The sequence below is a fragment of the Coptis chinensis genome, chromosome 7, assembly GCF_015680905.1.
Source record: "Coptis chinensis isolate HL-2020 chromosome 7, ASM1568090v1, whole genome shotgun sequence".
Classification (NCBI taxonomy): domain Eukaryota; kingdom Viridiplantae; phylum Streptophyta; class Magnoliopsida; order Ranunculales; family Ranunculaceae; genus Coptis; species Coptis chinensis.
In genome coordinates, this window is record NC_141462.1 from 33,544,352 (window position 1) to 33,569,856 (window position 25,505).

The 25,505-nt window shown below is 38.6% G+C and overlaps 1 long non-coding RNA gene across 1 annotated transcript; it reads left to right on the forward strand.

Annotated features, from left to right (window-relative positions):
- The first annotated feature begins 15,118 nt into the window (after positions 1 to 15,118).
- LOC147487192 (uncharacterized) lies at positions 15,119 to 16,569 on the forward strand. Its single transcript, XR_015201851.1, has 2 exons — positions 15,119 to 15,945; positions 16,189 to 16,569. It is a non-coding gene; the product is annotated as an uncharacterized LOC147487192 (long non-coding RNA).
- The last annotated feature ends 8,936 nt before the right edge of the window (positions 16,570 to 25,505 follow it).

The window sequence follows — 25,505 nt, forward strand, 5'->3', positions numbered from 1 at the left end:
ATGAAAATTTGCGGGCTTCCCGCCATTTATCATCTATTATTGCTAACCTATTAAAGCCACTTGGTCGGACGGGGTGTAAGGTGCAACTGATGAGGTTGTATCCTCCACCCTTGCCAAGTCATTGCACGAAAAGATCGAATAATACTATTAGTAGATGGGTCGCGATTAATGTCAACCGTAATCCAATCCGTGAAAGCGTGTACAAAAACAGGGAAAGAAACATAGCATAATACGGGAAATTAGAACAGGCATAAGAAGGTACTTATGCCTCATGCTATGGGATTGAGCTAAACTAGACATCAAGGTTCGGGGAAGGTCATGACACATACGTCCCATGGCTAAAGCAAAGAAGACGTTGCAAGTGGCATCATTCACAGAAGAAAAACGCCATTCCCCTAAAATGTTTAGCATGATCCAAAACATAAAAGTTCCTATGTTCATGGACAGGCTACCAAAGACGACGTTATATTCCCCTTGGTCCTCGATACGCAAAATGCCTGCCCCATAGGACTCATGCAAAAACTCGTAAGTGTAGGCATATATATTATCTACCCAATAGCACCATGGGTCTTGTATTTCAGCGGGCATAGCAAGTCCAAAAACAAATGCTAGCAAGAAGCTGGTAATTTCCATCGGTTCATCATCAATGTTGATGGAGAACACTTGTTCTCTATCTGGTCTCTCAAAGAAAATACAGTTATCATAAAAATAAGATGCTAGTGTTGGAGAATAAAGTAAATTGGGTCTTACCATAAGCGGTTCCCAGCCAACGTATGTGATCGCCTCGCGAAACCAAGCACCATAAGTAGTGCTTTGGAACAAATCTTCGAAAGATTGTTCCGGTATCAATGTAGGAGATGTCATCTCAAAATTACGCTCTGGAATAGCTGCGAATGATCCGGAAACAACCCGCAGAAAACTGGAATTTTTCTGGTCCACGGAAGTCAGGGCGCAAGTGCACTCTGAGGATTTTGGAATTCCAGTGTTTGAGCACGGGTCGCGCTCACCTTGGGCGCGAGTGTGCTCTGACAAAAATTCTAAAAAAAATTGCGGAGCGAAGCGCTCCTCTGAAGCAGCCTTGCGCCCGAGGTGCTGAAAATCGAAAAATGAGACGAAACGTGGGAATCGTGGGAGTGAAAGGTGAGTGATGGAGGTTAGATGTAGTGTGAGTTGTGAGTGTAGAATGAATGAAGTTTATATAGGTTTAAAGTTGCTAAAACGGATCGGGAAGTTGCCAAAAAGGTTTTACGGCAGTTTCGGAAATCCTAAAATTTCCAAACCCGAAAATGGAAACAACTCATTTTCTTGATTCTAAAACAAACATAGTATCTTTTAGGTTGAATTTATGATATAATGTACCTATTTAATCAAGATTTCATCCTACCATGATACTTATTCATAGATATGCCTAAACGGCCATATTTTCACCTTGACTCCGCAATAAATTCTAAGACGAGGGTCATATAAAAATAACACCACCCCCAAACAATTTGGGAAGGTGGGATCATTATTAAACAACCACGCACAATGAAAATAACCGCATTATATTAAAATTTTCATTTGAAATACATTTCACTACAAAATTCAAATTACGGAATTAAACTTACATTAATATAAATAACAATAATGAAACTACAAATAAAAATAGAAACATCAAACGATACTATCCCTAACCACTCGCATGCTGGTGGCGGGAGGGCACACGCCTTCGGGGAGATGGCTCCGAGCTCGATCAGCCAAAGACTATTCGTCTTTTCGAACAACGACGCTCGTGCCTCGATGGTGTGTCCTCAGAAGGAGAATCCCCGTGAGGTGGGAATCGTGCAAGCATGTCGGCCCGGAACTGGCGCTGAGCTTCTAGCTCGGCCCTCATCTGTTCCCACCTCTCATCCTCTCTCGGGTACCGATCTCGGTTATGGTGGATAGTTGCCCGTCAAGTCCGGAGGTCTTAGCAGATAGTGTTGAGCTTAACGCATGCCATGATGAATCACAGCCATGCGTTACGCAGATCGACCAAAGACCTCTCCAAGGCATCCGCGATCAAAACAAGTCAAGTCCTCCTCATCCTCCGAGGCATTCTCATTTCCCCCATCCTCCTCGGCATTCTCATTTCCACCATCCTCCTCGTCCTCTACCCTATCCTCAGGCAACCTCCAAACTCGTTGGACACACTCCTTATAGATGTGAGGAATTTGGTGTAGGGTGATGTAAGACCTATCGACGAGTCGCTTGCTCAACAACAAAGATGATCTTGGTTATCAACACAGGGAGAGGTGCAACGGACTTCCCTACTCCCCTAATCATGCTAAGCAAAAACTCCAAGATACAGAACTCGTACTTCTGCTCCTGGAGTATCCATAAAATGTGGAGGCAGTTCAGACCGATGTCGCTGACCTTCTCCTTCCCCAGGACATTCCGACCAATCCACCGAAATTGCATTTGGTTGGTTGGAGGGATGCTCTGGCTAACACAACGCGATCTTGCGCATTGTAGTTCCCTTTCGATGCTTATCCGCGTTCATCAATGGTTCTACCCCATTATATTGGGACTCGTAACGTGACATCGGATGGATTCTAGCGGAATGCCTAGAGAATCACCAACAACCCAAGAGTTACTTCCTTCCTCCTCTTCGCCACCATAACAAAATTCTAGTCCCCTCCACCTCCTTCGTGTTGTAAAACCGTCGAACTAAGTCTTCGTGGTAAAAGGCTTCCGAAAGTACCACAAGCTATTCCGATCTCTAATCGATCATTTCGTCACCGTAAAAGCGGGCGCTAATTGGTCGCCAGTAAATGCTTGCTCCGGCAAGATTCGACGTTGTTGAGCCATTTTAGTGTTTGGAATGTAGTGGGGGTTTAAATGGGATGTGGTGTTGGAATTTGAGTCGACCGACTGAACCAAACAGTGGTGGTGGCGCGGTGGTGGCGCGACAGTTCACAATTTGAAATTTTTGGTGGTTTTTGGTTTTTTTTACTTGGTGGAGGCGGTGGTGGAAGGATTTAGAGAAGATTTGAATTGGATTTTTGATGGTTGGCGTGGGTTAATTTGGTTTCTTTTTAATTTCTTTTTTTTTTTAGGTTTTGGAGGTTTGGTGGGCGTTAATGGCGGTTTGGAAAGATGAACGCGACTGTTGGGGCAAAGATAAAAATGGGAATCTTGGCGCCGGTCTTGTGCTGGTTGGCCCAAGCCCAATTCGAACTTTTTGAATTTTTCGATTTTTCGCGAAACTTCCAATTAAAATTGCCGCTTCTTAACCGGTCCGATTTTTGCGAATGAGATATGGAAATGATCAGGAGAGAATTTCCAATCCAATGATCCATAAAACACTCTATTCCGACCATGGATGACATATAAGATAGTGGAAAATGCCTCGGCGCGTGTATGATGACGACGTTATGCTTAACGATCGAACTCTAAATTCATAGATTATGTCAGCCCGAATCGGAATACAATTAAACGGCCTAAGCAATTCTAATAGGACATAAAACATTTTAGGACGGAAACACGAACACCCCACCCCCAAACAAATTTTTTACAACAAAGTTTAGAAAATTTGTTTTTTTTTTTTTTTTTTAACAGTGGGTCTTTTAAAGTCAGATTCTCGAGACTTCCTAGATTACTATATTTATTATTTAATATTTTTTTACTTTTATAAGGAAAAACAATAAGCAAGAAGGACATAATTCACCCCATAGAGAAACATGACTCAAAAATCCGAAAAACATGCAAGAGTGGAAAATGTGAATTATATTAAACGTGGACTTAGGATCCGGTACTTACAGCCACACACTCTATAGGGAGGGCCCGGTTACCTTAATGGTGCACTCACCAATGTACAGAAATGAAAGAAAATGCACCAAACACAAAAGTTGAGTCGTTTATAGTCAGATACTCGAGACTTTTTCTAAACATATGTATGAACATGCAGTTTATCATATATCAACAACCGAAATAGTTGAGGATCATTCCATAAATAAATATCACAGAAAACATATCCAAACAAAATCAAGCACCAAGATTTCCTATGATGCAACCTAATATGCACCTTATTTTTCATTTTTGAACGAGAGGGTGTCCTAGTGAATAAGTATGGAAAAGTGAATGGTTGTGGAAGATATGGTGGATATGGATAAGTTGTAGAAGGAAAGCATGTAAACAATGAGGATGTGGTTTTAGCACAAAACTCATTCATGGTGTAGGTAAGGACTGTCTCAAGTCTGAAAATGAAGGTGTCAAATGGTTTGTCCTTCTGAAGTATTTGTTTACTAGGTAGATTTAAAAACTATGAAGCACAGGAGAAACAAAAGGATCGAGTGCAAACTCGAGATTCCTTTGAAAGGGTGGAAGGAGGGGAGTCGAGGTGGATGTTGTGCAAAGTAGTTCTTGATAGGGTGAATCATCACCTGCTCTAAGAAACTCATTGAATTCCTCATCTAGATTGGTCATATCCACATTACTATGGTAGTCCTCTATATCTTTGAGAAAGTCATCTATCTCGTCCTCGTCCATAATATGTGTATCGACTAGTGTAGGGATGAAAATGTTGGAGTCTGAACTTCCAAATGAAAGAAATTTGGGCATATGATTATCAGGGAACGTGTTGTTGAAATAATCTCGAGCGAAGCTCTCGATCATGCTAACCTCTCCATCCATAGACGAATCGGGTACATGTGTCTTTTTTTTAAAAACATTTACTTCAACAGCAAGATGGCCAAAAGACATGGACATTGAACCATCGCGACAATTAATGAGCGCATTGGCAGTTGCCAGGAAAGGACGCCCTAAGATGATGGGACGAGTCGTTAGCGACTTACAGATCGAGGATTACAAAATCAGCCCGGATAGTAGAAATCACGAACTTTTACCAAACACATTTTCGACCACACCCTTAGGATACTTAATAGACCGATCAGCTAATTGCAAAGTCATTTTAGTGGGTTGCATCTCGTCTAGACCTATTTGTCTATACAAATAAAACGGGAGTAAGTTAACACTAGCCCCCAGGTCTAATAACGCGGTCGTCGTATAGGAATCTCCTAAGGTGCATCATGCAATAGAACAACGGGGGTCCTTGTACTTAACAATTCCATTATGTTCGGATAAAGTTGGGAATTGTTCGTTAAAAGCGTCTTTTGGTATATTGGTCTTACGCTAGTGGTACACAACTCCTTAAGAAACTTAGCATGGTGTGGTAGCTTTTTTAATAGCTTCGAGGAAGGGAAGGTTTATAGTTAGATTCTTGAAAACGTCCCCTAATCTCCTCATAATTTGTATCCCTAGTTAACATGGCTAATTTTTGTGGAAGCGGTGGTTTTCGTCTATATTTAGCAATGGTATCACCTGGATGTTTAACCGTGGCTTTTCTGTTTCTTAGGTTGTGTTATAACCGGTACTTCTACGGTGGTAGGCTCTTGAGTTTCTATTTTGGTATCTAGTAAAATAGCGGTGGTGTAGGGGCTCTCTTGGTGGGGTAACTATAGGCATAGTTACTTTGTTATCAACCACTCTGCCGAGCGGAGAGTGGTGATGGCATTTAGCTCACCTACATTTTCATATTCATTACTAGTATTATCGGTTACCTCAAAGGCTGTGTTTATTGTTTTAGGATTAGGTATTGCGTGTCCTGGAAACACACCTTTGGGTTGGGCTTTATCTTGGGCCAACTGTTGGCTTAAATTATTAACGGATTGTAGAAGCTGTTGGTTAGATTGAGCTATGGTTTGGAAAAGTTTTTGGCTCACTTGTATGAAGGTGTCAAGACGATCCGGTTGTGTGGGTGTAGTAGTCACGGGTGGTGTGACTAGAACTATTTCACGTGAATTATTTATGGGTAGATTTTGATAATTATTATTTACCGGAACGATACCTCTATTAGCATTATAATTATTATAACTACCTTGACCTTGTGCTTGTCCTTGTCGAGGTTGCACTTGGTTGTTATAATTATTAAAATTACCCTGACCCTGTCCTTGTCGTGGTGGAGCTTGGTTAAAACCGTGCGTTGGCCTAACATATTGATTATTGTACCCTAGAGGTGTGACGTGTTGGTTATTTCTCCAACCGAAGTTGGGATTTTGTCTCCAAGGGGTGTTAGGTTCACTATTAATGGAACAAGCCTGTTCATAGGCTATAGGATAGTGGAAGTCGGGATGCTCAGGGCTCCAACAGAAACTACATGGATTTGAATTTACATTCATGACGGGGATAGGCTTTTGTTGAATAGAAATGGCCTCTACCTTTTAGTGAGTGATTCGATTAGAGTTTTAAGCTTCGGGATCATGTTTAATTTCAAACATACCGGCGCCTTAATCAGTATTAGAAGAACTAGCGGAGCGGTGGATATCGTCACTACCCCCCGGTTGTTATTTCGCTTTAGTTTGATCCTCTAAAATTTATAAGCCTCCGAGGCTCCTTTGCTTAAGAAACTACCCCATTCATTATGTCAAGGACTTCTTTATGGTGGTGTAGAAGTCCTTTGAAAAAAGGCAGGAACTAACATGTCTTTCGCTAAGTTATGATGTGGACACTCTATAAGGAGATCGGTGAAACGATTCCAAGCCTCGAAAATGATTCATGAGGATTTTGTCGAAAGAAATGAATCTTGAAAAGCATCTCATCCATCTTTAGGGGTGGGTAAAATGTTCCATAAACACTTTGAACAAGTTTAGCCCACGAGTCCACGAGAATTAAGCGTTTGGCTAAGTTAACCAAGGCGCCTTATCGGCTAAGGTGAAAGGGAATACCCCTTAGTTTAATTTGTTCGCACCAATCGTAGGATGGTGGAATGTTGTTAGGACTTGTTCAATCCCACGATGTAATGCCGATAAGGTTTTTCATGGTCTAATCCATGAAAAGCGGGTAACAAATTAAAAATATTTGGGGATTCGAAATCCCCATCGGGTCTGCTAAACGATGCAAGATTTGGGGCTATCATTTCAAGGCTTTGTAGAAGTCGAGAGAAGAGTCTCTTCGTCTTCGTGAATTATATCGGGTGTGTGTGTGAAATAGTAGCTAGAGGTGTATTGGGTGGTATACTAGATAGACTTGTTTGTTGACGTTGTTGTGTAATTACGTTCGGTGTTTTTGTTCGGCCAGACCTTAATCTCATACAAGGCTAAGACCAACTTAGCTAAACACGTCAACACTCCAAATAATTCTGATATACTAGTATAAACCTCTAACAGGAGATGCGAGGTGTGGAAGAAAGGAATATTTGATTGCATCCTTGCTTCGCTTATGAATAGCGTCTTGTTTACGCGTGTTCAGTGTATATAACAAGTTAGAACACTGAAAAACTTGAAAAATCAAAGTTCGAATCAAAACTGTAGAATTCCGGAAAAATCTAGCTTAGTATGTCTTCGCTTAGGGTCTTGGTCGTGCTCCGTGTAACTTCAAATTTACGATGATTTAGAAGGTGGTCGCAGCTCAAGGTTCCTAGCTTATGGGCGCAGGTGCGCTCAGTGCAATTTTTCGCGGAACTTTTCAACGCTGAAATGGAAAACCACAGTATGAATCAAACAAGGGTGGGTGGGTGAAATGGGACTTTAAGAAAAGTACTTATACTACGAAAACAATGCGAAAGTGAAACTAAGATGGCAGCGGCGCCATTTGATAAAACATAATATTGCTAATTTTCCTACGAAATGAACGATAAAACTCAAAACGTAAGTAAACTAAAACTATCTTATGTGCCTATATTTCTTATCAAAGATTTCTACTCTCAGTCCTATGAGATATAATGGAGTAGATGATTCGTTCCACTCCTAGTCCTTCCGCATGCGGTGTTCTCTACGTATAAGTAAACTTAACTCTAAAGTCTAATGAGAGATTTACGAAATGGCAACTAGACTACGATGCAACTACCCACGAGATGCAACTAGTCGACTATTAGAACAACTATGGGAATGCTACGTCGATTCTATGATAAGGAGTTAGAGGGGATTGATTCCACCTTAACTCGACTTCATCCCACTAACGACGAATCGTCGTAATCCAAATTGAACTGCTCCGCAGAACAATTGGTTACTCCTAATCCCTAATTACACATGGCATTTCTACCAATTCATAACTAGCATGTGAACGATTACACCCATTCTCATGGTGAACTAATCGTTTCTAGAGTGGAAAGGAAATTACGACGACTCTACGATAATCGGAATCAAGCTTTCATCAAGGCTTCTCAACCCCCTCTAATGGAGGTTTAGATGAGAATCATTACGCAATCATTTCCGATTAAATTAAAACTAAACATAATATAAAGAATTGAATTTTACTAATCTAAATTAAACAATACTTAAATTCTAATTAATAACTAAGAATTGAATAACAAGTAATAAATGAAATTAGATCTAACAATTGTAAATGACAAGAATCGAAATTGACAAATAGCTATTTTATTTATCAAACTAATTAAGAACAATGATTCTAAGAGTTTAATCTAAAACAAGAATTGAATATAACCTAAACTTAATTTAATTAAATAAAAACTAGATCTATAATTATCTATTATTTTAGGTCTAACTAGTTACCATTAACAAAGAGTCAAGCTCTTGTTTTTATACTTTCAGATCCAAAAATCGTGCATGGGCTTGGAGCCATGTTTTGGGCCAGAGAATCAGGCCCAAAACCCAATTCTTTCAGTCCAAAAAGGCCTCTTCAGCTGCAGTTGGCTTCAACAGACTTTTCGTCCACTTCTGCTCCTCTGATTGGGTCAAGTCTTAGACCATTAGAAAGCTCTTTCCGAGCCGGTCGTTTTGAAATAAGGTAGGCCCCATTCCAAGGTCTGAGTCCAAAGATACGGCCTTCGGAAGTTTTGCTGACTTGTGTGCTATTTCTGCCCGCGTCGACTTTTTAGCTTTTGACCGGGCTTCGGAAAGGCTTTGTCTTCTTGAATCTTGGCCTTTAATTACGGAACTTCTTAGTAACCGACCTTTGCTCCTTTATCTCGCTAAAGTGGCACATTTCTGCACATAATGGACTTTGAAGCTTGAAATGCATAAAAACACGTAATCAGTACTAACTCTTAATTATTACTCACATAATTGGTCTAAAAGTATGATGGTTAAGGGGTTAAAACTACAGTTTTGGGCTCTTATCAATTTTCGAATTCAATTTTTTAGGACCAATGGCACACTTGTAATAATTGTTTTTTTTGTTAGGTCTGCCAAACACAATATGGGGTCTGTGAGTAATAGGACTCATAAATAATAGATCGGCCATACAACAAGAAGTGCTTTGCCTCGCCATAGAACTCACAGTCAATTATCCCCAGTCTCATATTTCAGTAGTATCTTTCTTAATATTGTCGACCCTTGCAAAACAAAATAATTACCAATCCTTTTATTACCAATGTTTTGCCCGCTTCCTATTCAAATTGAAGTTGAGTTTGAGCATATCCTTTTTAAGTTTTCATATATTTTGTTTAGGACAAAACTAATTGCTTCGATAAAGAGATCCCGACAGATACTACCTTTGGCTGACTTTTACTGATCAATTTTTTGCAATAGATTGAAACTGTGTCGTTCACCTACTTTTCTTCTATTAAAACAATCTTTTACATCACATTGGGCCAGCTCAAAACTTTGAAGAATCCTAATTATCTTATGACCAAATCATTTTCAAGTTGCTGATTGTATAAGTGTTAGTCCAAGGTCGATTAACTTGCCAATCAGTTTGTTCTGAATTTGCTGCTTTAATTTACTATTGCCGATCACTTTGAAAGCTCAATTTTGAATTTTGAGAGTTCTACTTCTCTTATGAAAACACCCGATCTGTTGGAAGTTTTTGTTTTTTTTTTTAATCCAAATTTAAGATTGAACACTCAACAGACTAACCAATTTCTATCGGTCTAAATCATTACTCAAACCCATGAAGCCGATCAGTTTTTTGAAAATGAAAGTTGCATAAGTTAATTTAATGATCCCAAAACCCAATCTCAATCAATTGACTCATCAATTGACCTTCTATGCCAAACCCGACCTACTTCATTTATTTCATGGCCTTGTTTGCCGATTAATTGATCTTGCTCACTTTTGTTGATCAATTTAGTGCCGCTACTTGCTTCTCTCGCAACTAAGAAATGTCGATCCTTTTAAAACCCAATATAACACCCCATTTAAAAAAACCTATGGGCCGAGCCTTTAGTTAAAACTTTAATTATATATACACATCATCAAATCATTAATTGCCGATCCTTTTTCCTCTCCCAAAATATTTGCCAAACTGCTTATTTGAGTTAGAGGCACGGTATTGACATCCCATAAAGGTATTGACACCCACTTTATGGGATAGGCACCTGATTTGCACAAATTCTTTGAATATTTAATCCCGTCGTCTAGAACTTGTCAATCAACAAAAATCTAAAAAACTGTAAAATAATCAATAAAATATTATTAGAATAGCAGTAAATGAGGTATCGATCCACATCTTGAAATAAATAAATGGGGGAGAAAAGATTTCATAAACCAATAGCTAACTTGGTGATTAATATTAAAACAATTGTTGAGGATTTCTAATTTCTTATCTAAACTAAAAATAAAAGTAACTTATAAGGAAATAATGACTAACTAAAGCAACTGATTTTCAAAGATCAATTTATCAAAACCCTTGGTAGAAAATTACTAACTCACCAACAATTCTTGTATTTTATTTTTATACATCTTGTTAAATTTCTCCAAAACTTCACTAAATCTTAAACGCTAGTTCTAGATGAATTAGTGGAAAATATAACTTTAAGAACATAATAAAACATCTCAATATTAAATTCAATCCTCTATTCTCTTTGACTCCAAATGAGGAATTTTTAGGCATTCAATGTCCACAATAAGAAGTACAAAAAATCCCAAAAATCCCTTAATAACTAATAAAGTTGAGTCTAAAATATTTTTAACAAAAAGAATAAACTAACAATAGAAAGTACCCCGTATTTTTTACAGTGATAGAAACCATGCACATTTAACCTTAGTGCAAAAATCAATAAAAAGATATATCATTGGATTTCATCAAAAACACATATAGTGGAGATTCTAACAAAAATGACAAAAACAAAATAACAAGAATTTCATGAAGAGCTTTCACTTTCCACCATGGGGTGGAAGCTTAGCCCTCCATGCTATTAATTAACATGAAAGAATAATTAAAGACAAGAGATATATTGAACATTGAAACCGCCTTTATTGCTTTGATGTTGATCTTCGGAAAATTACACACTCAAAAGCACTCTTCCTCACTAATTAAATGAACTAAAACTACAAAGCAAAATTTTTACTAATTGGATACTAGAATGAAGATATAATGAATGTCCCTTCAATGTCAATTCTCTTTTCTATTTATAGCTTCTACCAACAAGATTTTGGTGCATATAATATCTTCACACAAAATAGAAATAATCTTTGAAATATGGGAAGAAAATATAAGATAAAATAATTTAGGAAATAGAATATGGAAGAGATATTATCAAGGCATGAGGAAGGAAGGAAATATAAATTGGTAATCAAATAAAGGATGATATGTTTTGAATTAGGAATGGAGTGATTGACAAGAATATGGAGGATATGAGGGAATATATATGGTGGCAAAAATATAAGGTATTAAGGAATGATTTGATATAATAATCAAGAGAATAAATAATTAATGGAAATTGGGATATTTAATGTGGTGAAAATGGTAAGAATATATGGTAGTAGTTGTGATTATCCTTTCTTGATTTTCTTCCATAATTATCAATTCTCTAACATTTCCTTCCATTCTTGATAGCACAATTTATTGTATGAGTTCTTTCTTATTGATTCTTTAAATGATTCTCTTCAGCTCATGGGCTTGGGCTTTGACTAATATTTTTATTTCCTACAAAAAAAATATTAAACCAAATTAATAAAACATATTTTGCATAAGACTTTTCCAAAGACATACACATATATGCAAATAATCCTTTATGACCAAAAAAAAATGTGCATAATGTCATGGAATAAAGCAAATGTATGGCTTTACGTTAAAAATACGCAATTAAGCATAAATGATATTATAAAGTGCCTATAAAACTATATATAAAATATACAATTTTAGGCACTTATCAAACACCCCTAAACTTATATTTTGCTAGTCCTCGAGCAAAACAAAACAAAAGAAAATCCTAACTCACTTTTGCAGAAATCGCGATTGCACTTAGCTTGTGCAACAAGTCATTAAACCTCTAGATTACCCCTAGAGGATGAGTTTTGTCTCGTGAGGTTTTGCGGAGAATATACCCACAAAATTCCGGTGTTCTAAATTAGACTACAAATACTTGATTATCCAGGTAATCACCCTAAGTTATCTCAACAAAGTCCTTCATCTCTTTTGGCAATAAACTTCAATTTTCGTGACACCAAATTTAATAAAAATGCAATAAACATAAGCATTAAGCAATATAAGAACTATGATATGAAAAGATGCAATGCTATGCACGAGTTGATAGGGTTATATACTAAAAACATTACTTTTGTATTAACTCTAATTCTTTATATTTTGAATGAGAATCATATGGGCAAATGTTATGCATATTATATATGTTATTAGTTATATGCATGTGTCTAATATTTTATGTTGTAGATGATATGATATGTGGTGACACACAGAAGATCATATCATTAGTAGCCTTATAAAGTATAAGTAAACGTTCACAACCTAAATGGATTTGGACAAACCATTGGTACGGTTGTAGTATAATTTGGTATTAGTCTATCTTGACTACAGGATTACACTAGTACACTTTGTGTGTATTGGACAGGACCAAGTGAGGTTGTTTCTCTTTATACTGACTATATAAGAGAACAAACACTTCTGTTATTATAGATGTTTGTCATCTTAATCTGGATATAATAACGGCCACTTACGTCCATTATACATTGCTTTAAATCATCAATGAGTGAGATTCATTTGTGAATCAACAAACTCGATGGATTGGATAATGACATTGTATGTAAGGTGTGTTGTTGATTATAGAAGGAATCCATGACCCACAAGAAGTCGGGTTGATGATGTCCCCCTGAGGAGCTCATAAGGATTGTCATGTAAATCCTGCAGGTGGATTTAATCCGACATAACAATGAGGTTGAGTGGTACTACTCAAGGACATAAAAAGTTGATTAATGTAGTTGTTAGTAACTTGACTTAATCAACGGGCATTCGATATCTTAAACATGGGGAGATCAACAAGCATATAATATGGAGCCCATAAACGTAACATGTAATTTGGGATTAGGGCGGTAGTGCAATAATGGCCTTTAGTGGAATAAGCCATTTGTTGATGGACTTGGGCCGTGTGTTCTAGGCGAACATGGGAAGCCCAAGCCCGTCAAGAGGCCCAACCCTAATTTCTCCTCATTGTCCCTGTTGTAACCTATAAATAGAAACCTCTTTCTCTGGCCGTTTTTTACCAAGTTTTTGCTCAAGAAAAGTATATCTAAAATCGGTTCCAAATTCTGTGAGTGGGAGAGGCCAAGAGAGAAAGAAGAGGGTGGTAGATCGTTCCCCACACAACGTCCATTCCATTAATAGGAATACAACCGAAGATCAAGAGGTTGATTCGGATTCGTAGATCTTGGATTCTCAGAGTTATCTTAGCCGATCTAAAGGTATGATTTCTATCCAAAACCGTGAGAACCCCTTATTCCGATGCGCGTGGGTTTTCGCGGTTTGTAATCATTCGGTGCAACCATAACGGTTCCTACATGAGTAACTTCACTTCTAGTATCTTTAGAAAGAATCATTAACTTGGGTTCTCACCGGTTGTGTCATAAACACATATCAGTCATATTATTACAGTCCAAGTCAAAGTCTCTCTAGTGTGCGAGGGCACACTCAATCCTTACACTCTCAATAACCAACTAAAAAAGCTGAGGCTGATCATCACATCATCTTCTTACTTTCACACCACACTTAGCGTAGGAAGCTAGAGGTCTTGAATGGGTTGTAATGGGGTTCATAAGAAAAAGAATGGATATTTCAAGGAGCTATTACTTGAGAGAATAGGGTCTTCATAAGAAAATTGTAACTTTCGAAGAGGCCTAAGATTTTGATTTTTTGTTTTTTTTTTAGGTGGGCACATCTTCTTGCCATTTTGATTTTTACTTGACTTGCGGCAAGGTCTTGAAATTTTGACTTTTCTGTTAAGGAAGCAACTAACTTTGAGTACTTTCTTTATTTTCTTCATAGTCATCCTAACTTTCAAGTAACAACTTAGGTAGGCTATATTATGGGTTAAAAGATATAGGTTAAGGAGTTTGGTTCACAAGAAAAAGGCTTAATAGCAAGGCTTCAAAAGGGCTTATAAGGAAATGATATATATAGGTGGGATATATCAGGCTCAAACGGTCAAAGAAGGCCTAAACTCTACCTAAGTGTCCGTGTGGTGATCTAGCAAAAAGAAGTGTGCATCTCTCTACTCGGAAAAGCTTCATCCATGGTGTCATCACTCAAGAAAAATCACACATAATGCAGGATTTTGGCTCAGACTCACATGTTTTGTCTAGTTAATTCATCTGGCACTTGGATTCCAGAAGTTCATTACTCATAAAATGCAATGCAAGATTCGTGTAAAGATGCTCAAGAACTATGCAAGGTCTATTACACTCTAATTAACTTAGATTTCTAAGAATCAAGTCAAAGTATGTAGCCAAATTGAGACTTCAATTCTAGACCTATTTCATCATCGAAAGGGTATCAAACATTTATTATCATAAGAATCTCATAGTTGAAACCTAGAACACCATTTTTTTTTTTAATATATATATAACAAAAATCATAAACATCAAAGAGAAATTTTTAAATTAAATTTCAACACCCCCAAACCTAAATGAAACATTGTCCCCAATGTTGAAAACTAAGCCACCAGAATGACAATAATGATGTTAAGGACAAAATGAACGTCTAAGCTTGGAAAGAGAGAAATTAAAACATTTTACCTTCTTTGATGCTTATCTACTAATCACATTTCCTGCCAATAAAATAAGAATGAAAGCACAAGGAAATGCAATTATACTACAACGACTATATATACAAGTGCACCCCCAAATGTAGAGTTTGAAATAGGTACAAAACTTTGGGTTGCCTCCCAAAAAGCGCTAAGGTTTATGTCGTCATCCCGACACAGCAGTGATCAAAGAGATGATCAATCCTGATAGACAGGATCTTCCAAAAGTACTTCCTCTACTTTTGGGGAACGTAACTTCAAAAATGGCTTCAAACGTTGACCATTTACTTTAAAAGTAGAAAAAATAGCCAAAGTAGGTAAGGTACTTTCCCGAAAAATTCAATTTGAGTAAATTACTTTTTTTCTTGTCAATTTGGTTAACGTACTTATTAAATTCATCATTCCAGGTAATCTGTTAACTTGTTGTTCAAATCAGCCTATGTGGCAGTCATTTTTACATGTGTAATATATCTATTTCTGTTTATTTCTGTTCAAATCAGCCTATGAACTGAGAGAGCATAGTCTTCCTGTATCTGTCAACAAGGATTCACTGTACAAGGTGAAATCTAACGTCATATCTCGATTTAGTTCGCACCCTCAGGATTTGTGTTGCTGATGTCTCATATACTTGGTGATTGGTGATATCTAGAGTCATATCGGGATTATTTTTTAGCAGAAGTTTTGACTTGTTACCTTCTAAATTCACTTTATCTCAAAATAGTTATCATTCTCTGGGTGCTCAAAAACCTACGGTGCCATAACTTGGTTTTAAGATGAAGCTTGGTCATGAAAAGTCCCTTTCAAGAACTTTTGACTCAAGGGATCTTGAAAAGAAGGATTGCACCTACACGGTTCAGGGAATCTTACCAGCAACTTCAGGGTTGAAAAGCAAAATGACAGTCGCATGCCGCGTATGAAGTTTAGGATTATCAATCAGAGGTTGTATGACTTGTGGCATATTTGGTTTTCTTGGCCATGCACAATTTCGATTTGAGGTGATTAATATGATCTTAGGGTTGATTGGCATTATGATTTCACAGTCTGATTTGTGGGTAATCTTACGGGGGACAATTTATGACCACCTTGTTATTCTTTTTATTGAGTTTCTCCAGCTGTCTGTTATTACTTGCTAAGTTAGTAGACCACTTGATCCAAACATCCTAAAGTGTAACTGTACTCTGATGGAGTGATGGGTATTATAAGATCTTGTCCTTTTTGTTGTTGTGTGTTTTCTACAGGAGAGGGAGCGGAAGCTAAAAGAGCAGGAGAAACAGAAAGGCTAAAAATGTGCAGGTTGCAAAGAAAGGACAGAGAGGATCCTAGTGATGTATTCTTATTGTTTTACTACATATTCGAGTGAAATCCGACTGTTTTGTGATATTCTGTCTGGTAATCCCAGTGCTAGCATAAGAGGAAATTTTCAGGTGATTGAAGATACCATGTAATCTATTCAGGCTGTCACCTTCGTTTTGTATGTACGAGTTTGCTGGATTAGTTTTATATGGTTGAGATACCATGTATTCTTTTTACACTTAATCAGAAGTGAGAATATAATTTTTTGAAAAATCTCCTGCTTAGGACACATATTTCTTAATAAATTGGCGTTGAATTGAGTTTGATATACCTTGTAAATTGTCCAAGTCAATCGGAACTTTATAAGTGACTGATTTTGGTATGTCCCTGGTGTATTTTCATTTTGGACGTCTGATAAAATCAGGGTGGTTTGATCTTTACCACACTACCCAAACTAAAATCGCATATGTGGGCATGACTCTTGTTTTCACGGGTCATTTAACGCAACTCCGACATAGATCGAGCTGATTTTTATGGAAGAAGTTGAATGAGTCTTCCCTTGTTGTGAAAAGAGTCCTGAGTTATGATAAGGACTCGAGATCTCTACAACCGGGTACAAAGATCATCTCTGTAACCGTGTTATCTCTCCATTGATCCGAATCCGAGATGTGTGTGTGTGCCTCGATACCTGTGTGTGCTCGGAAATGTGTGTGTGTGCGCCGAGATACGAGATGTGTGTGTGTGGTACAAAGATCAATCTCTGTACCCGGTTATAGAGGAACCGATCTCTTATGATAATGCCACTTTTGCAGAGTTTCAGTCTAATCAACTGGAATGACTTTTGGCAATACTAGATTCCTTTTAAGGATGAGTTTCCCCTTCGATGAACTTCTTCTTTTTAGGTTAAACCCCCCAACTAGTTTGAGCCCCGATGTGTGTGTGTGTGTGGTACAAAGATCACCCTGTACCCACCCGGTTATAGAGGAACCGGTCTCTTATGATAATGCCACTTTTGCAGAGTTTCAGTCTAATCAACTGGAATGACTTTTGGCAATACTAGATTCCTTTTAAAGATGAGTTTCCCCTTCGATGAACTTCTTTTTTTTAGGTTAAACCCCCCAACTAGTTGACCCCCCCCCCACAAAAAAAACACTGTCTAATATCCCCATCTAGTAAGGGGAAAATCCTAATTGGCTCATCTAGTAGGGGGGTAATACTAGTTAACCCTTAAGTTTAATGAAACTTCGTTTGGCAAGAGCTCTTGTAAGTACAAGACACATATAGAGGTAATTAAGTGATTATTATATTCCTGCTCAATTCACCTTCTTCTTAGAAACGGAGAAAATGGAGAGGACTGAAATATGTACTTTTCTTAAGAACATTTTTAGGGATATGATAGGTAATGGTGGCCACAATGTCGTCGATGATCACACTCTTTTCAACATTGCTGTTCATGCGGTCTTTTTAGAGAATCAGTCCTGAAATGCACTTCAAACATATCGGAATAGAAGAGGTCTTGAAAATTTTGCTCCGGCACGATTTTAAGAACTCGAGCCATTTAGAGTAGGGATTGATAAAATTGGGGTTTTGAGTTGGAATGGGGGTTGAAAATGGAGCAGGTTGTAAAAAAATTGGGTGGAGGTGTGTTGAGGTGAGGTTGCGGACGCGAGTTGGATAGGGGCGATTGCGAGCTAGTGTGGGCGGCTAGGGTTGGGGATTTTCATGATGGAGAAGATCGAATGTGGGCAGTTGCGTGGGCGAAATAGTTTGAGGCACTTGCATCTTTAATGAAATTGAAATTTTTGCCCAAGCCCAAATGAAATCAGGAAATTCCGATCTTGTCTTCAGTGCCTTGCCAACTTCAAGAGCAGATCCATGTTTCATTACTAATTCCGATCTTGACCCGTGAGGTACCAAAACGATCAGCATCGAAAATTCAATGTAACGGTATAATGTACACTCACATCTAATGGTGGATGAAAAACAGATGATGAAAAGAACTGTACAGGAGTTGTAGGAAAATATATACAAATAACAGAAAGAAAATTTTAATTAATTTTTTTTTGGTTTTGAATAAGTTTGACAGAATTTAAAAAGGTGGGTCATTTTAAGTCAGATGCCTAAGACTTAGAAGTTTTTGAAAACTTGAGTCAATCCCAACCAGATGGGTGGATTACTCTCTTAGACCGAGCATAATGCACTAGAGGATAACACATGTAGACTTTATAAACAGAATTGTTATGAGGTTGAAGATCGGGGCAAGTTGGTGGTTGACAATTCAAGCACTAGCCTTCTCTCTTAGCTCGTCTCTTACGTGCGTATGAACTCTTACCTAAATCAGGAATGATTTTCGGTATATGTGTCAATATCTTAAACTGCAGTTATCTAGGAAGTGCTTGCACACGATCATTGAAGTTGATCCATCAAGTCTTGCTAAGTGGAGGGTTTTTGTTTGCTACAGAAGATATTTTTGTAAAGTTTTTCAGAAACGAGAGAGATTTAGAAGGGGAAAAGATTTAAACAAAAGGGAATTTTTTTTTAAGAAAGGTGAATTTTGAAAATTTGAAAATTTTTGAGTCTTTATTTTAACGTCAAATTCTCGAGACAAAAGATAGAATTAAACAGATAATAGTATCACTTTGGGTTACTCTATTTATTTAATTCTCGTTTGGAGATGCCTCATTTTTTTATTTTTTTTTTAGTTGGTTTTCTCTTTTAAAATATATCTCTATCCATATAGAGGTTTTGCAACGAAGATAAAATTATATGTTAATCCGGTATCATTTTGGTTACTCCGGCGTATAATTTTCATTTTTATATCTTCTGGTTTTGAAACTATGGAGAGATGTTTTAAGAAACTCGTACTCGAAAGCTATGATTCTAGATGTTACTACTTGAAAACAAATCATGACAGATAATCTTATGCAACTTTCGTGTTGGCTCTGTGGTGAACCCAATCTAGACAGACAGGGCTTCAACTACGCGAGTTGGAGGATTTACTGCGCAAGACATGGAATGTCCTGACCTGAGCGAATAGCTCGGTGATATAAGCGACCCTTAGTAAGCAAAGCTAATCTCAAACCGCCCCTAGATTACATTATTCTAGGGGTTGGTCTGTATAAAATCCATTGCCTGTTTTGAAAAAATCACTTAACTATTGATGTATCAAGAATTATCTATTATAAGCACGGTGAAAACAACAATTTTATTAAAGAAAGAAAGAAACATTTGTTTTTGGCTTTTTGGTTTTTATGCTCCTAAATTACTATGACAGAAAAATATAAACTATAAAACTATTAAGAAAAATCACTATGACGAAAGTGATCCTCCCAATAGAAGGTGCTTGAAATTAAGTGATTCTAATTGCGAACCATCCCATGGTTTGGCCTCCCTAGATCTTCCACCTCTTGTTTTGCAAGTAGGCAAATCTAGTGAAGAGGACCAGCTCCATTTCTAGATAATCTAGTCTCTCCTCTCCTACTCTCTAGTTAGCCCTAGTTAAAGTCATTCCAACCAGAGAGAAAAACGAAGCTCGAAACAATTAGAAATCACCTATAGAAGGAAAACGTTTTCGAAATCAAGGGCTCCAACTGCTAACCATCCCACAGTATGGCATGCCTATGGAAGACGAGACATGCTAAACAACCATGAGAGACAATCGTAAGACAACTTCACTCAATCCCCATTGCCCTCTGCTTTGTTTCACATCTCTTCTTTATAGAGGAAAGACTACTCAGCATCGAAGGTGAAATTAAAAGAAAAATGCTTATGTAAAAACAGAGAATAAGGAAATTAAAATAAAGACAGAAATTGTAAATGACAGGAATAGAAAAGCTATTCTAAAAAGAAGTGTAAAATAAAGAAAAGAAAATTTGTATACTTGCTCAATAGGGATACACTACTCAAACGACGAGTGAAAGTGCTAACGTGGAATGCGCAAGATATATTGTGGACTCAAGGCTCCGTCACTTATAACCACACCCTCCAAGTGGAGAGGTCCGGTTACCTTATTGATGTATTTCCTTAAAGCAAAAGACGAAATGGGAATAGAAAAGGGAAAGGAATACATCAGAAAATAGGAGTCAATCCTCGTAGATGGGATGATTAAGAAAGAGTTTTTAGTGCTCCAGCTTCGTTCACGTCACTTGTTGCTTCAAAGGTTGTGTTTGTTGGTTTAGGATTAGGAATAGCTTGACCTGGGAACACACCTTTCTGGGTTTTATCTTGGGCTAATAAGTTCAGAGATTGTTGCATGGATGCTAGGATTTGGGTTTGCTGTTGCATAACATATAGTATTATTTCGGTGGGCTTATCTGTTTGGACACTAGTTGATGGTGTAATGGGAACTAGGTCTCTTTGGTTGTTGATAGGTGGGTTTTGATAGTTCTGGTTAAACTGGGATGGAACCAATGCTCTGTTCTAATTGTTATAGGTACCTTGTCCTTGTCTGAATGTATTTGTTGGTTTATTTGTTGAAACCTGATGGTGTTTGGTTTTGTAGAATGTTTCTCCATGCGAAGTTTGGATGTTGTCTCCACGGTGTATTTGGTACATTGAAAGTGTTTCGACCCCCACCTACGTGGCAAACGTCAATTAGTAGGGGTCTCTATTTTATTCATTTAGTCAACAGGGCTAAAGCCCAATTCGCAATATCATGGATCAATATACAGGCCCATTAACTCATGTGTCTAAGGCTGAACCTTAGCCACATGGCTTGCCACTAATATACATTGATTTATGTCCAGATTCATTTCTTATCAAAAAGATAATTATCAGTTGACAGTTATATTCTATCACAATTACTCAAGCAACAAGACTACTTGAGCTACAAGGACTCTCTACTCTACCTATATAAATACCACATTATTTTTCATAAGGAACTACGTGGAAACTTGATCCCTAGAGAATAGATCTTGGGTACGTAGGCAGCCATTATCTTGGTTCAGTTTCATCTCCCCCAACATCAAATTCCTCTGTTTCTTAGTGCGTTCTTTACCATTGCTCTCGTTGTGTTGAAGCAGTTTACTGCCGAAACATAATTGGCGCCGTCTGTGGGGAAAAGAATTCATTATCACGTGAAACAATCAAGATGGTAAGCACAAGAAGTAGACCAAATAGTCAACATATTCCTCCTACTAACAAGAATCGCAACCCTCGAAATTCAAATCGGCCGATGCATGAACCGTTGAACAATCAAGTTGCTCCTAGTAGTAGGATCAATTCTCAACATCCGATCAGAAGAAGACCAACCACCACCGCCTCCGCTCAAGAAAAGGGCGATTACAAGTGCCACCACCCTTAACAGCCTTGCAACAAGAAAATCGACAAGTCAGTAATCCTCCATGCGGTCCGCCGTCTGTCCATGTCGATCCTTCAGTTGACATGGATATGGACGTGGACATTACTCTCACGCCAACTAGCGGAAAAGGTGATAGCAACAGCCAATTCACCCCTAATACGGTTGAGCGCGAGTTATGACGAGTCAAAAATTTAAATAGGAATTTGAGAAGGAAGCTGGCAAAGAGGCAAAGGCCGGTGGACGATGTTGCAAATTCAACAACATCAAGGCGACCACGAAGGGACGCAGGCCATTCCAGTGTATGGGACCGTCTTGACGATCCACTTCGTCGTCACCGAACGCGTGCTATTTCTCAAGCACAATCAACCAGTGCACGCTCTAGGAGTAATGACCCTATTACCCATACTTATGGGGAGAATCGGATTGGCAGGGATAACTACTATCCTAGACATGTCCGATCTCAAAGGGAAGATTTACCTCTGAGAAGCAATTTCAGGGAAGACCGCCGTCCTCCGAGATATGTCCGACATGACTGGGAAGGCGGGCATCCCAGACAAGAGCTACAAAACATGGAGAAGTGGTATAATTATTCCGACCACCCGCCAAGGGTGACTACCGCCTAGACAGGGCTGGTTACTGGGGATAGACAAAGACAATCACCGGTCGGAGTCGATCGTGGTACCGCCAAAGATCTCTAACTCCAATAAGAGATAATGGAAGGTATCCTTTTCCACATAGGCACGACCGGGGCCCAAATTGTTCGAGCCAATACTTTAACTCTAACAACAACAACGGCTGAAAGAGTTGATTGCAAAAGAACTTAATGATAGAGAGTCAAGGGATGTAAGAGCGAAAAACTTGATACCAATGATGGCGCACTTGATAAGTTTTCGGATCGACATTCAAGAAGCTTACCACCATCCCGACTTCAAACAACCCAATTTTGAACTTTATGATGAGTCGGAAGGAGATCCTGACTTGCATGTTCTATCATTCAAAAATAAGTTGGTGTTATGGGGTGGAGATGATCCGCTCATATGTAAGCTCTTTCCATCGACTCTAAAGGGAGAAGCGTTATGCTGGTTTAGTGAGTTGCCTTCAAGATCAATTCACCAATTCAATGAACTAGAAAATCAGTTTGTTAATCGTTTCCGCCACAATTGCAAGACGCCAAAGGATGTCGACTCACTTCTGAACATCAAGCAACAACGTGACGAGAAGTTACGTACTTTTGTTACTAGGTTCCGAAAGGCAGCAGCAGATGTTCCAGAAGTTTCTGATGGGATGCTTCTTTTCGCCTTTAAAGAAGCATTATATTATGAAAGAGACAGAAGTTCGAACTTCATTGTAAGGGATCTTTACCACTCTCTAATTAAAGATGTCCCTAAAACTCGATACGATCTGTATGTTAGGGCTGAACAACACATCCGTATCGAGGAGAACCTATCGGCGAAAGCAGCAAGGGACAAAGATATTCGGAGTAAAGATTTTTCTGAAAGCAAAAATTTTAAGCCGAAGCAAGGACAGTCAGATCAACAACATAACGATGGAAAGAATGACAATCAGAAGCAAGTCAATTTCAATCGTGATGGAAACTCTACCTGAGCTAAAACTGACCCCGCCAATGCCAAGTATTACTACATTATATATGAGAAGTTGAAAAGTGGGAATCTTCTTTCCCCGATATCCACTTTCGAGGAAGATACCAAAGCGACAAAGGGACAAAGCCTTATGGTGTAAATTCCATAATGACTATGGCCATGAGACGAACTTTGTCGCTCTCTCCGGTCGGATTCAGAAATTAGTGGAGAAAAGGACTTTTTGAGCGAATATCTTACGAAAAACTCTCAGCAGGCGATTCGCAACTTATGAGCATGTCATTAATGTCTCCCATTCTCATGTTGAGTCTCTTTCCAAAAGTCAGAGTAATAATCAAAAGCGTTTGAAAGTTAGTTATGTTGGTGAATTTAACCGTATCAACAAAGTCGATTTTGTCAAAGGAATCCAGACCGAGACTTCTGAAGAAGAGCCTCTCCGATTCACTGATGATGATCTTCGTGGTGTATATCACCCTCACTATGATGCAGTTATAATTTCTGTGTCTATAGGTGCTTCTCGTGTTCAACGGGTAATGATCGACCACGGGGGCCACTTCCAGCGTCATTTTCGGTGGATGTTATTCTCGGATGCAACTTGCGAGGGTATGATCATCGCCCGAAGACAATCCTATCATCGGTTTTGCGGGAACAACATCTTCGCCGGTTGGAAGAATTACCTTACCGATCAAATTAATGAACAAAGAAGTTGAGCTCGATTTCTTATTGATGGTGTCGATCCCACTATAACGCAATTTTGGGCAGAGATTGGATACATTCCATGGGCATATTTCAGTGTGTCCACATTTCATCGTGTGTCAAGTTCCCATTCTCCGGGCATATTTGCAAGGTTAAGTAGTGACCGGTATCCGCCCATTCTGTCATGACAAAGCAATGGATGACTATAAAAATCTGAAGTTCGAGGTAATACGATCCTTGCAAGTGCCCTGCCCAAGTTACAGTTACCGGCGTGCCCTCCATCTATAATATTGAGGCTCATGTGCAAGGGCCGCCGACAGTGGATCGACTTTTGGAAGTGCAAGTAGGAGATTCAGCGAGAAGAAACCACTTTTATTTCCGTTGAACTATCGAGTGTAGAACAACAAGAGTTGGTTTCCCTTTTACAGCGAAATAAGCGTATCTTCGCTTGGAAAATTGAGGAAATGCCGGGAATAGACCTTCTGTTGCCTGTCATAAACTTGACATTGATCAAGTTTCAGGGCGGTTCGCCCAAAAACCAAGAAGAATGGCACCGATCGGAAGCTCAAAGTTAAAGAGGAGATTGATAAGCTACTTGCGGTTAACTTTATCCGACGAAGTTACTTACCGAAATGGCTTGCTAATGTCGTCGCAGTGCCAAAAAAGAACGGACAAATCAGAATTTGTATTGACTTTACAAACCTTAACGCAGCTTGTCCGATTCATCCGTATCCATTGCCACGAATTTCCGAACTAGTGGATGCCACGTCGGGATTCCAGCGCCTATCTTTCATGGATGCTTCTTCAGGGTACTACCAGATCTCTTTGAATGTGGATGACCAAGAGTTCACCGCTTTCATTACCGACCAAGGCATTTTCTGCTACACTATTATGCCTTTTGGTTTGAAAAATGCCGGTGCAACCTACCAAAAGCTTATCAATACAATTTTTTCCGATCTACTGGGGATAATAATGGAGGCTTATATTGATGATATAGTCGTTAAATCGAAGCTTACTGGTGATCATCTTTCCGATCTTCAACTTGTTTTTGATAGGCTTAACAAGTATAACATGAGACTCAATCCCGCCAAATGTTCTTTTGGCCTCTCCTCTGGAAAATTTCTGGGATACCTCATGACTCGTAGAGGTATTGAGGCTAATCCTGATCAAATATGTGCCGTCATTGATATGCCATCACCAAAAAATAAGAAGGAAATTCAACGGCTTATCGGGTCGGCTTTGCGCTTCTTCATAGATTTATTTCTAAATATTCCGATCGTTGTCATCCCTTCTTCCCGGACTTTAAAGGGGGGCAACTTGGAACATTGATTGTGAGATGGCATTGCAACAATTTGAAGAAATACTTGGTCGATCCTCCTATATTGACAAGTCCTTCAACGGGTCAACCAATTGGCATGTACCTAGCAGCTACAACTCAAGCCGTTAGTCTTTGTTCTTTTTCGTCGATGATGGTAGACCCGTCTTTTTATCAAGAAGACGCTAACCGAGCTGAGTCTCGTTATTCAAAGATGGAAAAATGGCACTTGCATTGGTTCATGCCGCTTCGTCGATTAAAACCATACTTCGGGGAGGTTGGTCGAGTTTTTAATCGAGTATCCCTTTACGCAAGATCTTTAAGTAATGCACAAGAATCAAGCAGATTAGCCGA